At 37.9% G+C, this 18566-nt stretch overlaps 1 pseudogene; it reads left to right on the top strand.

Moving 5' to 3' along the window:
• Nucleotides 1–315: 315 nt before the first annotated feature.
• LOC132272616 (G-type lectin S-receptor-like serine/threonine-protein kinase SD2-5) lies at nucleotides 316–16181 on the top strand (annotated as a pseudogene).
• The last annotated feature ends 2385 nt before the right edge of the window (nucleotides 16182–18566 follow it).

The raw sequence follows: 18566 nt of genomic DNA, 5'->3' as shown, positions 1-18566 counted from the left end.
CTCTGGAATTATGAAATTTCTTGGAAATTCAACTTCATCAATGAACTCTGGATAGGGCTTTCTATAAGTTGGCCTTCCACCCCTTCGAGTTAGGCCAAATTCCTATTGAAGGAATTCTGTAAATTGGCCTCTATCAAGCGCTATAGGTTGTAGAGGGTTATTGTCTGGCCAACCTTGAGGTTGATTGGCCACATGATGCCCCCCACCCGATATAAGTAAGGGGTTGGCATCTCGTAATTGTTCCTGCCACGGTTCCTTCTTTCTTGGTCAAGAAGTGGCTCCCTTGGAAAAGGTTGCCCCCTAACCGCCATAGGAATGACCATGGGTGGCCTTACTGGAATAGGTGCGGCTAGCTGAATGTTCACAGGTGGAACACTCTATTGTGCTTGAGGGTTATGGCATGGCCATGGTTGGCCAGGCTGATCATGCCACAGGTGTAGGATTCTGAACTTGCTGGATGGTTGGCATAGGCACAGCTTGTGGAACAATCATTTGTGCCACTGGAGCAGTGACAGGTGAACCTGAAATGTAAGTCTGTGCCATTGGAAGGGACTACACCTGCTGCTGAGTTGGAGGGAACGGCCCTGCATGTTGCTAAGAGGAACTTCCTTCAACAAACGTGGCTAGCCTGCTAACTTGGAAGGCCGACTGTTGAGACCCTTCAGAGTTGTTTGGCCGAGGAGCCAAACCTTGGTTTGAGCTACCAAGGGTTCGCTCCAACATAGACTCTAACCTTTGAGAGATTCGGTCTACCATTTCTTCTAACTTTTGCTCGTTGGCAAGAGCGGCTTTTGTATGGTCTCGACTAGCTTTAGATTAGTCTTGCGTAACTCTGGCTAAGTCTTGAGTGACTCTAGCTTGGTCTTGTGTAAACCTATCTTGTTGCATTGCCAACATGCGGATGTTTTCCATGATGAGTCCATTTGCCATTGTTTGAGCAAATTTTTCCACCATATCATTTCATCAGGTACGAATCGTGAACTTTCCACTGGAAGTTCACTGCCTTACATCTCTTTTAGTTCGGCAGGTTCTTAGACAAACTTAACTTGCCTTCTTCCACCGGCCATTGAACAGTCTGTCTAGAATGTCCCACCAGGCGTGCCAATAATGTTCGGCTCCTAAAAACCGAGATTCCACTTTCCAAGTGAATAGAAAGTAGGAGTGGATGTCAGGCGTGCTAAGAACTGCTGTCATTCCAAAGTGGTTATCTGAACAACTATCTAGTAGGAGATTGTAGGGATCAGGCGATTGAATCAAGAACTGGAATTACCACCTTCAAAGGTTTTTTTTGCCTTGAAAAAGGACTTTCGGACTGAACTATGGCTAGTGGAAAGGAAAGCTGTATTAAAAGTGTAGGACTTCAAAGTAAGGTGCTGGAAAGTAAGAAAGATAAGTGCGGGACTTGAATTAAACATATTGAAATTGTATTACATAAATGTAAAGAGACATGAATGTAAAGATATTGAAGTACTGTTTGGCTGTGTGATTTAAATAAGGTTTTCAAGTGAAGCGTAAGTGCTCTATTTATAGAGCTTTCCATGCATGTAGTAGCTTGATGTGGTAGCTTCAACAGCTTCCACGTGGCCAAATCTTGGACTGTCATGTGTCCCATGATCTTTCAACCATCTCTAAATGTTGCCAAGTGTAAAACCATATTCTCCCATGACTTATAACTGATAGATGATAGACTTAGTGGTTGAATACATGCTTACAAGCCTTCTCCTATGTTCTGGAACTGCCCTGGAAAGGTAGCAGTTACAGCAGCAGTTGAGAACTTCCACTTGGAAGGTCCGGATCTTGCCACATGTCCCATGTCTTTCTTAGTCTTCTCATAGTGTTGACACATGTAAGAACATGTTCTCCTATGATTTATAACTGATAGATAATGGACTTTGGCGGATGAATGCATGTTTGTAAGCCTTATCCCACATTTTGTAACTGCCCAGATGGAAAGGCACCAGTTCCAGCAGTTGATAAATTTTATCTGGAAGGTCTAAATCATGCCACGTGTCCCACATTTTCCTCATCTTCTCATAGTGTTGACACATGTAAAAACATGTTCTCCCATGATTTATAACTGATAAATAGTGGACTTTGGCGGTTGAATGCATGTTTGTAAGCCATATCCCACATTTTGTAACTACCCAAATGTAAAGACAGCAGTTCTAGCAGTTGAGAAATTATATCTGGAAGGTCCAAATCATACCACATGTCCCACATTTTGCTCATCTTTCTTTGGTAAATGCATCATATTTTTAGCCCACTTTGCTAATTTTTAGCAACCTCTTCACCTAAATAAGGCGAGTGGTTGCCTTATTATTGGAGTGACTCCTACAAACTAGGAGATATTATAGGGGTGGGGGAGTTATCATTCTTGATGATTAGGTTAAGGGTACACATGGCTTTCCAGATGTTTGCCACGTGTCCCCTTGGAAAGTCCACGTCTTTCCAACTGCAGATCTTGTACCAAATGGCTTCATTTGATGAAGCCACATGTTGCTTCATGATTGCGCTTTTTCATATCACCTTTCTAATGGGATTGGCCACGACAAACCTTTCCAGCCGAAAAATATTTATGGTGTAAACAAGTATATATATATATATTTTTATATAAGTCTTATTGAAAACACAAGACCAAGTAAAGTGGAGATAAAACTGAGAGAGATTAGAAATTATTGATTAGTAGGCTAGTTCAAAATTTTTTTGCATAGGATTTGTGTTGCAGTGTTCACATGCATTTTGACTTGAATTCAGATCAGCATACCCACCGTTGAGTAGTCAAAACACCTTGAACTAAAAGTGTTGTCCATGCCATGGAAATACCAAAGCAGGCCTGAAAAAGAAGAAGAAGAAGATTCATCTTAGGTCCCATGAAGTTTTGCATACTCCCATCTGATTCCATAAAAATTCAATCAAGAAATGAGGTGACGCTGCAATTAGTCCTAGAGATAGAAAATAATTAGCAAGAAGATCCTTTTCGTTTGAAGATTTTTAATTTGTTTTTTAGGAAAAAGTTCTTAGATTGGGCAGTTTTAAGATTTGTACATGTGAATACATTGAATATATAAAGACACATGCACACACACATCTAATATATACATGCATTATTCTTGGTTCAATCTTGATATGAATGATTTCCCTTGATCTCTCATAGGCTTTTTGATTAATTTTTATGCGTATTCATGTAGGCTGAATTCCAAATTTTTGGTATCTCTCTTTGTAATTAGGCATAAATAATGTGTATTAGTGTTTTAGAGAATTGTGTTGCTCTTGTTTAATTTTGTTTACAAATAAGCAGTTGTATTTGATTCAAATAACTCTTTCCAGGTATTGCCGAGTGTCTTCCAATATTCAGCATCCATATGTTTGTCACTTATCCTTATGTCGTGTGCCTCTGCCCATGTTCCAATGATTGGCCAAATTAAACCAAAATTTGCAGGGTCTTGGCTTAAAAATTTGAATTCACTTCTTATAATTCGCTATCCTAGTTCAAGAATTGTTTGGACTGCCAATAGAGGCTCCACCCTTACAGATTCTGATAAATTTGTGTTTGACAAAACTGGGAATGCATACTTGGGGAAACAAGGAGGTATAGCATGGTCCATAACTACTATAGGTAAAGGAGTTACTGCTATGCAGTTCCTTGACTCAGGAAATTTGGTTTTGATTGGTAATAATTCTAAACTGCTTTGGCAGAGTTTTAGCTTTCCCACAGACACCCTTTACCAAATCAATTTTTCTTTGATGGAATGAGACTTGTAAGTGAGCCCAATATCTGTTGGGAGAGATAACAATAAACAAGCACAGCGAAATAACTCTTCTCCCTATATGCAAGCAAATATAGTGTATCTCTACTTTTATATGTGCTGAAAATAATAGAAAAATAATCAATCACACCAAGCCACAAGAACACAAGTAATTTTTCTACGTGAAAAATTTCCCCAGTGTGAGGAAGAAAAACCTTGGGACCTAGTCCAGTTAAAATCTCCACTATCAATCAAATAATGGGTATACAAACTCTTCTCTAATTGCAATTAGAGGCTACAATACGATTTGAAGAAGAAGAAGATGTTGATAGTATATAAATCTCTCTTAGATATGAGAGGATAAGAGAGAAATGAGAATCAGTTTATAAAGGGATGTTTTGAGATGGGACTCAAATAGTTGTGAAAAAACTAGATAGTGTTGGTTAGGGAAAGAAAGAATTTCAAGCCGAAATCACCACCATAGGCAGCATCCACCATATCCACTTGGTAAAGCTCAAAGGTTTCTGTAAAGAGAGGATTCATTGCTTTTTGGCTTATGAGTACATGACAAATGGGTCCTTGGAAAGATGGATCTTCAACGACGGTCATACAGGTTTAACGTTAGACTGGGAAACAAGATCCATGTAGTATTTCCATTTTTCGTCATTTTCCATTTTTTCAGAATTTTTGTCGTTGCAAGGGTATTTTCGTCTTTCCTCGTTTTGCGTAACGGGCACCGTGGAGTGTGCCGGATGTGTCTGTGAGTTGGTTAGGGCATATCATTGAGTTTAGGACTCTTGAAAATACAAGGTTTGTTATTTTTGGTATTTTTCTGTTTTTCGGGCCGGACGGTCCCGTGTGGGGATCTGCAACCTGAATTGTCGCGTACGGGAATTTTAGTTAGGTCCATTGGCATCACATGCATTTTATTTGATGTATATTATGTGGGTTTTATATAGTTTGTGCATATATATAATTGTGTGGTGCAAAAAGGAAGAGAAATAAATTAAAAAGATAATAAATTTTGGTGGTGGGACCCACCACCACCTTAAAAGGTCACGAGGACTTTTTGGCCTCTCATTTTTTCCTCTCTCTCTCGGCACTCTATCTCTCACACTCTCCTCCCTTCATTTTTCTTTTCTTTTTTGTTTTTTACTTTAAAGCTTCAAAGGTTGATTACTTCTTCGATTCTTGGAGTTTTTGGATGTCGTTTGCAGCAAATTAGAGAGCGTGTCGAGATTTATGATTTGATCGGAACCAATCTCTCTTTGGCCACCTTTGGGGATTTCAAATTTTTAGGGTTTGGAGTGTAAATTTAGGGCTTTTCTTCAAATTGATGTAGGGGTTTCCAATCCATGACTTCTTAGACTTTTTTGTGAGTCAATTTTCCATGAATTGTTGTTTAACATGCTATAATTATGTTGATTCTCTCTAAGTTGGCTAAATAGTTGTAGATAAACTATATGTGTAACGACCTGGGTTTTGATTCAACCCAGTGTGTCAATGATGAACTGAAGATTGACCCGATAACGGATCCAGATGCGGAAGCAAGAAACAAGACAACGGTCTCCCAAGGCACTACACGCCTTTAAGACACTTTGATGACCTTCCATGAGGTCAAGGAACTCAAAGAAAGTAGGTGCGGAAGCAAAAGATAAACCAAGTCTCACGAGATATAGATTATCTCTCAGAGGCAAATGTGACCTTCCATGAAGTCACGGAACCCAAAGAAATAACCAGAAGTGGAAACTAGGATAAAAAGGTTAAATGATACCATATGGCGCCAATGACACCCAAGAGGACAAGATCTAGTTCAAATTAGACCACGTACACTATTAAATGGATTAAATAAGACCAACTAGGTTAAGTGGGAACGAATGAAACAAGCTTAACCAGTTTAGGCAACAAACCAAGCAAGATCCACAAGACAACTGCATTTCGGTCGACCAAAATGGAACATCAGTCTGCTGAAATGAGCCAGGAGAAAAGAGAAGAAAGGGCTCCCAGTTCGGTCGACCGAAGTGACAAACCGGTTAACCGGTTTGAGGTTCGAGATAAAAAGATGAGTTTCAGTCGACCGAAATAGAGAATCGGTCGACCGAAATAGGCCTCGATAGTGAAAATGGCTACTAGAGTTGGAAGATTTTGATGAACAAATGAAACCAAAGGAGAATCGGTCGACCGAAACAGGTCAAAAAACTAAGAATCAGGCCTGCTATGCACCAAATGATGAAAGAATTCCTAAGTCTCATTGGAATCCCCCATGGCATGATCAATTTGCATTATAAGCTAATGTGTGATGATGTGAATATATACGCAAGTGTAATATGACATTTTAAACATGTTACAATGGCCTACGGCCTCATTACATACCATTTACAAGATTTGACATACCAAACCTCTATGGTTGATAAAAATACATTTCAAAACAAAATGTGGCACCAAATGAGTGCAAGTGCAAATATAAACATGCTTGACCCTTGGCCTCATATTATACACGTTGAATACAATGAAAAGAGTGTACTAATGTACACATTACATAAATGAAATCAAAGAATACAAGTTTGATACATAAGGCTACCAAATGATATCTCATGCTAATACTTGCATGAAATGGAAACTCGAAACTACAAGCCAACCCAATGAATGACAAGCATCACGAACCAAGTCTTCGTACTTGAACAAATCCCCCAGTAACTTCGGGGTGAGTAAACAAGTTTACTCGTAGAGAATGAGCATGCATCGACTTGATTTCTTTTAGATTTTTAGACTAACATGAAACAATTCAAAAGGATCATGCTACCTAACGTCTATGTCAAGAGTGAGACTCAGGGAGCATCTTAAGCTACCATAGAATGATATTAACATGAATCATGATATATATACATATATGAAACAAATCAAGATTGGGATAATCCAAAGAACACGACAAGTTTATAATTTAACACGAATCACATTATCAATGTAATTGAACAAGATTGGAATAATCCTATGAACACGACAAGAAGATACTAGAACACAAGGATCACATTTTCAATGCAATTTACATGATTGGGATATACCAATTAACACGACAAGAAGCATGCTCGAACATAAGTTAACAAGAATTACATTATAAATGCAATTAACATGTTTGGAGCATTCCGACTAACACGATAGGAGTAATACACGAAATCAAGGACAAGGCATAATATCTATGCAACGAAACAAGAATGAAACATTCCATGAAACACAAAAAGAGTTATACATGAAATCAAGAACAAGGCATAATATCTATGCAAGTAAACAAGATTAGAACATTCCAATTAACACAACATAAAGTATACTTGAAATCAAGAACAATGCATAATATCTATGCAATTAACAGGATTGGTGCATTTCACATAACACGACAAGTTTTAAATCTTCAATGAATAGCAACTTGAAATTTAAAGAGTGAAATCAACCAATGTGGAAACTCGGATATCGCTCAGATTAAAACCGTACTCTTGAGATCACTTTAGGGCTACTAACCCATGGGTACCTTTCCCCTAGTGTGCACTATAGTGTAGAGAGACATTCCTCGTACTAGAACCAAGTCCTAGCCATGTCAATTCTTGATTGATATCCCAAGTCCCAAAATCAACAAGTTGTGCAACCAAGATTGTATCAAAATACAAGAAATGCATTAACCACGTTTCATGCACAACTAAGATTTTGGAACATGCAAGTCATACCCTTAGTTCTCAACTATGATGCCATGGGAAATGTCAAAAAATCATAGTGTACGTCTATATAGATTAGAACTAAGATATATAGTACAAGAAGTCCATTGAAGTAAATATACCTCGAGTATAAGATACATGATAAAAAGCTAGAAGCTACACGAAAGACAAGTCCAATTCATGAGTTTAACAAGGATTCAATATCAAGGCCTAGTTAACTCGATAGAAGCATAAATGGAAATTTAATCTACTTAAGGGATTAAATTATCAGGATTACTATGCAAGTCCAAATGTTCTACGAACAAGTTATGTCAAGGATCATGTCAAAGCCAAGTTCAATGTCAAGTTACAAGTTCATTACATATACGACACAACCATGTGAGTTATATTCCATACAAATGAAATAATAGAATATAAGTTTCAAAACTTATTCGGTTATTCCCAATTGATACACGTGAAGGAACTTGTCATGGAAATCATGAATGCCAAGTTAGAAACTTAATCTAGACCTAGGAGCCATTAAATTAATTTTAATTAATCCTTTTAATTAAAATCTCTAAGTTTTGAAATTCATCCAAATGATCTCAATTTAATATATGTTATACAACATGTCAAGACTTGATTCAAAAACATGATACAAGTGAATTCTAAGCAAGACACGGCTATGGGTATTAAACTTTAATACTAGAAAAATAATAAATGAGAAGTTTTAAAACTTAATCAAATATTTTAGATTTAATGTATGTGAAATTATATGACATGCATATCAAGAATATCAAGTCGGAATTCCAATGGAGTGAATAGTACACTCGGAATAAATTAATTAATCAATTTAATTAAATATTACTAGATTTCAAAATGTCTCCGATTACTCTCAAATTCACCTATGTTGAAGAGCATGCTAGGGCCTAATATAATATGCTAACACATATTAATTTCAAGCTAGTTAAGGCCATATGATTTAATATTTTATTCAAGATAAATATTAAATAAAATCTTCGTTACTTGTTCAAATGATCTAAATTTAATATATGTCAATCAACATATCAAGGGGTAATATTCTATCATGCCATATGTTTAAACAAAGTTATGAGCAACCGGGAAAATCAAATCTCATTCAAGAAAATTAAATAATAAAATCTCTAGATTTTATATTTAAGCATGTAAACAAGTTTTATTAGCATCAATATCATGCTATATAATAAGAATATAAATTATAACACCCCCTACCTCAATTTGAGATGAAAACCTTAAAGGCCTACCGAAACAAAAGTGTTCCAAATCCGACGATACCGAAGGGTTTTGTCGGGGACAACACGATGAATAAGAATCCCCAAGAAGCCCCATGAAAATCACAACTTGACTTCAAACCCGAACTCAAAATTTGGTCAGAAATGTCTAATAAGGGTGAAAGGTAGAGCACGACGAGGCGAACAACAAACGTTAAGGCCTAAGACTTTTCACTTAGGAAATCAAGTGGAGGAGAAGAAGAAAAGGTGGCAGCCCTATGGGCATCCATGGCTGCTGGCCAAGACAGGAAGAAGAAGAAGAAAATCTGATTTTTCTTCTTTAAGTCCCCTATTTATAGAAAATCTCAAAAAGTGCCCCGAAAGGGCCCCGCCGGGTCTGGAAAAGTGGATTTTGAGCAAACGCGCTCAAACGACAAAACTCCATGAACAAAAATGATTCAAAATGAGAAAAAATGAACAATGGAAGAAACAACGTCAAAAACTGAGTCCCGAGCAGAGAGATATGCCCCGAACAAGTTCGGCAGCAACCGGGGTCAGAAACTCTGAAACTGGATAAAAATGACCAGAACGGAATTCTAAGAGTACATGACTCAACGAAATGTGAAAATGAATCCCGTACGAGGATCCAGGCTCTAGACGTGGTCTTTTTGCAATAACTTTCGTTAATTACACAATGGCCCCTCCAAAAAGGGTTAAATGCACTAATGACCCAGAATGAAAATATCTTCCAAAAATGTTTTTTTAGATACCCCTAAAATAAAATATCTTCAAAAGATATTTACGAAAAACACCCCAAGAAAAGAAAATAATTCCAAAGAACTATGCATCCATGCCCCTATGGACACTAGGAGCAACCAGAGTACTTTCTTGCAAAAGTAAAGATACGTATTTCGTGAAAATCACTAAGGATGAAAATAGGTGAAGTCAAAAACTAACTCCAAGCATGAAAAGTGAGGTTTTGTCAACAAAGTGACAAACGGAGAAAAGACAGAATAGGGAAAAGGACGAAACAGGGAAAAGGACGAAAAGTGAATAGTGTCCGAAAAGTGAAAATGTGGAAATGACTCGGTCCTCAAAAGAAGTTGTCAATCCAAATGAAAGAGTTTCAGTAACCATTTTCGAGCACTCGAGATGACACTAAACGACGAGAAACTGAGCTTAGAAAGGAAAATTAAACGGGAAAAAAATTTATCCGTAAAATTTCAGAAAAAGGAAAGAGAGGAAAATTACTGGGTCATTACAACCTACCCTCCTTAAAGGAATTTCGTCCCCGAAATTCAGAACATACAGGAAAAGAACAGAACAAGGACTGAACAAAAGGTCAAATCAAAGAACAGCTCGTAAGGCATCGAAGGACAACTCCAGAAGTCTCAAGATCAACTAAAGGAACGCAAAACCACGAACTGAGACTACACCTCATATGAATCGGCACGTTAACTCAATGTCAACCACCGAGAGAATCCCAAGACAACGAAACATTGGAACACGATAAAAGGAGAGAGTGACAAGGCAGCATAAACAGTGACCGAAACCCGCCCACACTTACTTGTCAGTAAGGTAGCATGACAGTATAAGGCAAGTCCATAACATGCCCCAACCAGGTCAACTCTGAAAACCTATCGATATGGATGACATCAATGTCGAATATGATCATTACCAAAAGCACCACGGAAACCATGCATCTGTGAGAGTTGGGGTAGCTAATCCCAAGACTCTGACAACAATGTCATAGGTACCGCTACGCTTAAGGCCTTAGATCTAAAAGCCACAAAGGAAAAGGAAATAAAACGGTGCCTCCCTGGCCCACGTCTCACTCCACCAGACAAGGAAAAAGAAATGAATCGCAGTCCTCTATGCTCACATGAGCCTTACTTGCATCAACCGACAACTAAGGTCTCGAAACACCGAATCAAGAAAATAGACAAGAAGGTTCTCGACATGGGTCCTTACAGAATGAATTTCTCCTATCTAAGGAAGAAACACATAAAACAAGAATGCATCCTAGGAATGCGACAGATCCTATGGGACAATGCCAAAACTAAACATGAAAGTAAACAGATAGCATGCAACATAGCAACAGACTACCTACTCAAGGTGCCACATAAGCAAACAGACATGTTATCAAATCAAAACAAGTTATCAAGAAGCACGTAAGTACAGGGTACGACAATACACGTGAATAAAAAACGTAAGGTATTCTGACATACATCACATATGGTCATGCTAACCTAAGCACGCAAACATGATATCACACTAGAACATGGTAGCAACGTAGACATGGTATCACACAAAGACATGATAGTAACGCAGACTATGTTATCAGGAAGCATATATACATATAAAGTATGCTTAACAAATAATAGATGCCTCAAAACACCTAAGCATGTGAACATGTTATCATATAAGACATGTTATCAAACAAGACATGTTATCAAGATACAAATGACATATTAAAGCAAAACAACGTGAGCACGATATGCACCCAAAACCCGTCATCCAAGGTATTCGAACCCGGACGCTCTGATACCACTTATAGCGACCCAGGTTTTGATTCAACCCGGTGTGTCAGTGATGAATCAAAAATTGACCCGATAACGGATCTAGATGCGGAAGCAAGAAACAAGACAACGGTCTCCCAAGGCACTACACGTCTTTAAGACACTTTGATGACCTTCCATGAGGTCAAGGAACTCAAAGAAAGTAGGTGCAGAAGCAAAAGATAAACCAAGTCTCACAAGATATAGATCATCTCTCAAACGCAAATGTGACCTTCCATGAAGTCACGGAACCCAAAAAAATAACTGGAAGCGGAAACTAGGATAAAAAGGTTAAATGATACCATATGGCGCCAATGACACCCAAAAGGACAAGATCTAGTTCAAATTAGACCACGTACACTATTAAATAGCTTAAACAAGATCAACAATGTTAAGCGGGAATGAATGAAATAAGGTTAATCTGTCTAGGCAACAAACCAAGTAAGATCCACAAGACAGCTCCATTTCGGTCGACCGAAATGGAACATCGCTATGCCGAAATGAGCCAGGAGAAAAGAGAAGAAAGAGCTCCTAGTTCGGTCGACTAAAGTGACAAACCGATCGACCGGTTTGAGGCTTGAGATAAAAAGATGAGTTTCGGTCTACTGAAACAGAGAACCGGTCGACCAAAATGGGCTTCGATAGTGAAAATAGCTACTGGAGTTGGAAGATTTTGATGAACAAATGAAACCAAAGAAGAATCGGTCGACCGAAACAAGCCACTGGTTGACCAAAATAGATCGAAAAACTAAGAATCAAGCCTACTATGCACCAAATGATGAAAGAATTCCTAAGTCTCATTGGAATCCCCCATGGCATGATCAATTTGCATTATAAGCTAATGTGTGATGATGTGAACATACACGTAAGTGTAATATGACATTTTAAACATGTTACAATGGTCTACGACTTCATTACATTCCATTTACAAGATTTGACATGCCAAACCTCCATAGTTGATAAAAATACATTTCAAAACAAAATGTGGCACCAAATGAGTGCAAGTGCAAATATAAACATGCTTGGCCCTTGGCCTCATATTATACATGTTGAATACAATGAAAAGAGTGTACTTATGTACACATTACATAAATAGAATCAAAGAATACAAGTTTGATACATAAGGCTACCAAATGATATCTCATGCTAATACTTGCATGAAATGGAAACTCAAAGCTACAAGCCATCCCGATGAACGACAAGCATCACGAACCAAGTCTTCGTACCTGAATAAATCCCCCAGTAACTTCGGGGTGAGTAAACAAGTTTACTCATAGAGAATGAGCATGCATCGATTCGATTTCTTTCGGATTTTTAGACTAACATGAAACAATTCAAAAGGGTCATGCCACCTAACGTCTATATCAAGAGTGAGACTCAGGGAGCATCCTAAGCTACCATAGAATGATATCAACACGAATCATGATATATATACATATATGAAATAAATCAAGATTGGGATAATCCAAAGAACACGACAAGTTTACAGTTTAACACGAATCACATTATCAATGTAATTTAACAAGATTGGAATAATCCTATGAACACGACAAGAAGATACTAGAACACAAGGATCACATTTTCAATGCAATTTACATGATTGAGATATAACAATTAACACGATAAGAAGCATGCTCGAACATAAGTTAACAAGTGGAGGAGAAGAAGAAAAGGTGGCAGCCCCATGGGCATCCATGGCTGCCAGCCAAGAGAGGAAGAAGAAGAAGAAAATCTGATTTTTCTTCTTTAAGTCCCCTATTTATAGAAAATCTCAAAAAGTGCCCCGAAAGGGCCCCGCCGGGTCTAGAAAAGTGGATTTTGAGCAAACGCGCTCAAACAACAAAACTCCATGAACAAAAAAGATTCAAAATGAGAAAAAATGAACAAAGAAAAAATGAACAAAGGAATAAACAACGTCGAAAATTGAGTCCCGAGCAGAGAGATATGCCCTGAACAATTTCAGCGGCAACTTGGGTCAGAAACTCTAAAACTGGATAAAAATGACCAGAATAGAATTCTAAGAGTACATGACTTGACGAAATGTGAAAATGAATCCCGTATGAGGATCCAAGCTCCAGACGAGGTCTTGTTGTAATAACTTTCGTTAATTGCGCAAAGGCCCCTCCAAAAAGGGTTAACTACACTAATGACCCAGAATGAAAATATCTTCCAAAAATATTTTCTTAGATACTCCTAAAATAAAATATCTTCAAAAGATATTTATGAAAAACACCCTAAGAAAATAAAATAATTCCAAAGAACTATTCATCCATGCCTTTATGGACACCAAGAGCAACCAGAGTACTTTCTTGCAAAAGTAAAGATACGTATTTCGTGGAAATCACTAAGGATGAAGACATGTGAAGTCAAAAACTAACTCCGAGCATGAAAAGTGAGGTTTTGTCAGTAAAGTGACAAACGGGGAAAAGACAGAATAGGGAAAAGAACGAAAAAGGGAAAAGGACGAAAAGTGAATAGTATCCGAAAAGTGAAAATGTGGAAATGACTCGGCCCTCAAAAGAAGTTGTCAATCCAAACGAAATGAAAGAGTCTCAAAAACCATTTCGGAGCACTCGAGATGACACTAAACGACGAGAAACAGAGTTCAGAAAGGAAAATTAAACGGAAAAAAAATTTATCCGTAAAATTTCAGAAAAAGGAAAGGGAGAAAAATTACTGGGTCATTGCAATATGCCTATGTGTACTAGTTGATTTGTGTGAGAAAGCATACTTATGTGGTAAATTTCCATGCCTATTATGTATAAATTGTTGAGACTTGAGATACGGAAGCATGTTGATTTGAAAGTTACAAAATCCTTTATTAATATAGTATTGGAAAGCGTGAGACATCCATGCATATCATTGGGCATGAAATGGAAAAATTTTGATTTAAATGGTAAGTAAATGTTTTTTTTTTTTTTTGGGAAAAAAGTTTGATGAAAGGTTTGCTAAAACTTGGACGCCTAGGAGGCACCTAGTGGTCCGTGGTGTTAATGTAATCTAGAGGGAAGTTGAGCTATTTAGGCCCAGACGACGCCATGGAGGTGCCATATGGTCGAGGATTGCTAACTAACTCTCTCCTCGTGACACCATAGAGGTGTTATGGGTCAAGTTGTATTGACGATTTGGATCGGTGAAACAAAATTGTTTTGGAAATTAGGGAGAAACACTTTATGACATTGCATCCCATTGTATGACATAATTTCATTATGGCTTGGACTGTCAATTTTGTACTTCGTTTACCTGGTATAGCATGACCTCGCTTTTATATTTTCTATTCATTGTTGGATTTAAGGGGGTTTCAAGAGGTGTGTCTTAGGCACCTCCTACTGAGCTTAGGCTCACCTCGTTGTTATTAAACATTTTTTAGGGCTTGGAAAAGAAGTGGCGGACGACGGTCCACCACAAGTCTAGTTCGAGGACTTGAAGTTTATTTTGCTACCTTTTATGCAGATGAACCATTCTTTTTGTAAAGCTTAAATTTCCAGATTGTATCAATTGTAAAGCATGGCCATGTAATTTAATTATGATTATTAACTGTAGTTTAATGTGAATGTAGGACTATGTTGGCATCTTGGTAATGAATGGGAATTGCTAGTATATTCTGTGACTGATTATGGATGATTTTAACTGTATATCATTATGCATTGTTGCCGTGAACTCGGAAATAAGTGATTATAAGGTTTGGCTCACCAAGAGCCCAGGTTTCTAGACTTTTAGGCTTCACATAGCAGCACTCCAGGGCTTATCAGCCAGCTGACAAGGCATGTCAGCTGACTGACAGGCCATTTCGTGGCATTCTAGTGAGCTGGGTGTTTGAGAGCCTTATTTTGGTTGACCAAATCTCACTATCGATTGACCGAAACTCCCTCATCAGTCGGCCGATACCCCACCATCAGCTGACCGATAGTTCATTTTCCAAAGTCTCGAGAGTAATCAATTTTGAGAATCATTTCAGCTGGCCGACCCTGTGGATCAGCTGACTGATTTTGCATTTTCAGCTGGCTAACGAAAGGCCATCAGCCGGCTGACCTTTTTATTGACCTGGGTGACTTTTCCATTGACCCTAGTGACTTTTCCATTGACCCTGTTGGCCCTGTCTTTTTGATTTGTACCTTGACTCTCCCCTTTCAAACTGTATTTGGAGTCCCTTGATCATTGGAATGGACTGAGTGTTACTTATGAGCATGGGAAATGACGGTTGTACCCCTGGTTGACCTGGGCTGGGTAAGGACCCGGTTAACGGTTCAAACCCACGGGTTCGGGTCGTTATAATTCAAAATAGCTTTAGGAATGGCAAAAGGATTGGCATATCTCTATGAGGACTACAGTGTCAAGATTGTTCACTATGACATAAAACCTAAAAATGTGCTTCTTGATGACAATTACAAAGCCAAAATCGCCGATTTTGGTTTGGTAAAGCTGATGACAAGGGAACAAAGTTGTGTGGTCGCAATGGTAAAGGGTACAAGGGGTTACTTGGCACTAGAATGGATAACAGACATTCCGATATCAGAGAAGAGTAACATATATAGCTTTGGCATGGTTTTGCTTGAAATCATTGGGGGAAGGAGGAACTTAAAGGCAGAGGTAAGTTCAGAGAAAGCCCATTTCCTGACTTATGCCCTAAGGATGTTGGAAGAAGTGAGGCTGAAAGAGATACTTGATTCAAAGCTTAATATTGATGAAAGCGACGAGAGGGTACTTACTGCAACTAAAGTTGCTTTGTGGTGCATACAGAGGGACATGTCCCTAAGACCATCCATGGATAATGTAGTTCAAATGCTTGAAGGATCCTGTGCTGTAGCTCTGCCTCCTCAGATGGTTTCCCACTTCTTTGAAAATTTTGTTAAACCTATCAGAGAGGAGTACGTTTCAGTTGGATCACTAAGCTGCCATAATGGTGCAGACCTTTGTAATATGCAGTTATCTGGTTCAAGATAATAAAAGATATAAGCTTTTGAGAAAGAAGTGGTAAAATGAACTAGTTATTATGTTGTTAAGATACCTATATTATTCCAAATTTTCTTTTGTTTACTTGGGTGAATAGCAACCAAAGAGAACATTTGGTATCTTGTTCCAAATTTAAGTTTTAAAACTAATTATGGAAATTCATCAGTGTCTAGAAAACTGAATTGTTTCACATTGGAGAAGATAACAGATTTATGAAATATAACAGAGAGCAAACTTCAGTTTTATAAAATTTTCAAGAACTATTACAAATAAGTCCTCTCTGACTGAATAAGATATCCTTAATTTGTTTGTAGGCATTACCTTGATTGGCTCTTTGATTTTTATTTGTAGAATAATAGCTTACTCTCAGATCAACTAGCCCATATAATCAAAGAGCAATGATCCAGAGCCAGTCAAGAACTGAGCCAGCAACCAACCCCATAAATTAGTTACTGTAGGAGTGACCATAATTCATAGTTGGAATTTTAGTGGAGTTTTGTTTGGTGAGATTAATTATTAAAGTGTGGAAATTGGGGAATGGGGATCGTTTGTGGCTCTTTGAATGAAGGAAATGAAATTCACCTTCTATTGGATTTCTTTCTGAACACAGATTTTGTTTTGATTGATGAATTATATAGTTTTACAAAGTGCAAAATTTTCGTTTGTGGGAGTTATTTGGTTCAATATTTTCCTAAAACAATTTTCCAAATTATTGCAGTTATATAAGGGGATGAATTTACTGCGTTATGGAAAAATTGTCTGAACTTGTACTATCCTAAGAAAATAGTAACTTATAGTGTTGATGGGGAGGGAGGGACTTCCTATGTATGTACTCTCTCTCTCTGTCACACACACATGATATTTGGGTGGAGAATGAGTCTAGTATCTCTGCAAATGCCATCTAAACCCAATATATTCTGTTCAACTGCTGGGAATTGTTAGGGAATTACTACAAATTTGGTTTGTTCAAAACCTTTTTTTTTTCTCTCCTAGTTCGCGCGGGAATTACAGGAATCATGATTCCAGTCTCCAGAAATTAGATACTGCATCTTACAGAACAATTAGCTGCAAAATGGAGTTTCAAAGGAGGGAATCTCGACCCAAGTTCCAACTCAATCCTGTGTGGAGGATATTTCTTCCGTGGCACATCACAACCATTGATGTATTGACAACCATTGATGTATTGATATTTGTTCGGCTCCTAAAAACTGAGGTCCTTTACAAGTATGGATAGGAGGGTGAATGTCGGGCGTGCCAGGAACTGCTGTCGTTCCAAAGTGGATATCCAAATAACTATCCAGCAGGAGATTGTAGGGATCAGGTGATTGAATGAAGGACTAGAATTACCACCTTCAAATGTTCTTTTTGCCTTGAAAAAGAACATTTGGACTGATCTATGGCTAGTGGAAAGGAAAACGGTATTGAAAGTGCAGGACTTCAAAGTAAAGTGCTGGAAAGTAGGAATAATAAGTGCAGGACTTGAATTAAACATATTGAAAGTGCATTACATGAATGTAAAGATACATGAATGTAAATAAATTGAAGTGTTGTTGGGCTGTGTGATTTGAACAGGGTTTGCAAACTAGCTCTATGTGTTCTATTTATAGAGTTTTCTATGCATGCAGCAGCTTGATGTGGCAAATCTAACGATTTCCACATGGCTAGATTTTGGACTACCAAGTGCCCCATGATCTCTTGGCAATTATAACTTCTTCCTCTCTTCTTCTTCCTCCTCTGTTACAAACTTCAGCCATATTCTCTTTAGTCTTCTATAAACTTGTGTCGTGGGTAGTTTTAAAGTGAATTCCCACTTGTCCTCTTTATCAATTGACAGATGTCCCACGTTTCTATTCTTTTTCCTCATTTTGTCGACTTCTTTCCTTAATTTCAGACATGATTTTCTCAGTTTTAGCCTTGTCATCCATGATCCTTGATAAATTCCCTTGGTTAGTGGTAGTTCCCTTATGAAGTTCCACCACTTTCAACTGACGTACTCTTATTTGGCCAAGTGTCCCACGATTTATAGTAGTCTTCCCCTTCTGTAGAACCTTCCTTTCATGGCGTCGTGGTCTCTAACTTTTAGTAACCTCCTTATCGTGAATAATATTTCAAATATACCTATATATATATATATATATATATATATATATATCAAAAAATATAATTACCCACGTCTCTCAAACTTTGATAACTTCCATTCTGAGACTTTCCTTCTGAACTTCAGAATTCATGGCGCCATAAACTCCTGAATTTTAGCAACTCCCTCATAGTGGGTATTTTCGAGAATACATATATATATAGATTTATCCAACCCACTCTCTTTTCTTCTGCAAACCACGTCTCCTTGATTTTAGGCTGAACCTTCCATATTAACTT

This window comes from Cornus florida, unplaced genomic scaffold (genome assembly GCF_030987335.1).
Source record: "Cornus florida cultivar Cherokee Brave unplaced genomic scaffold, ASM3098733v1 CherokeeBrave_3.0.0_Hap2_Chr09, whole genome shotgun sequence".
In the NCBI taxonomy this organism is placed as follows: domain Eukaryota; kingdom Viridiplantae; phylum Streptophyta; class Magnoliopsida; order Cornales; family Cornaceae; genus Cornus; species Cornus florida.
This window is presented reverse-complemented; position numbering and strand designations above follow the sequence as displayed.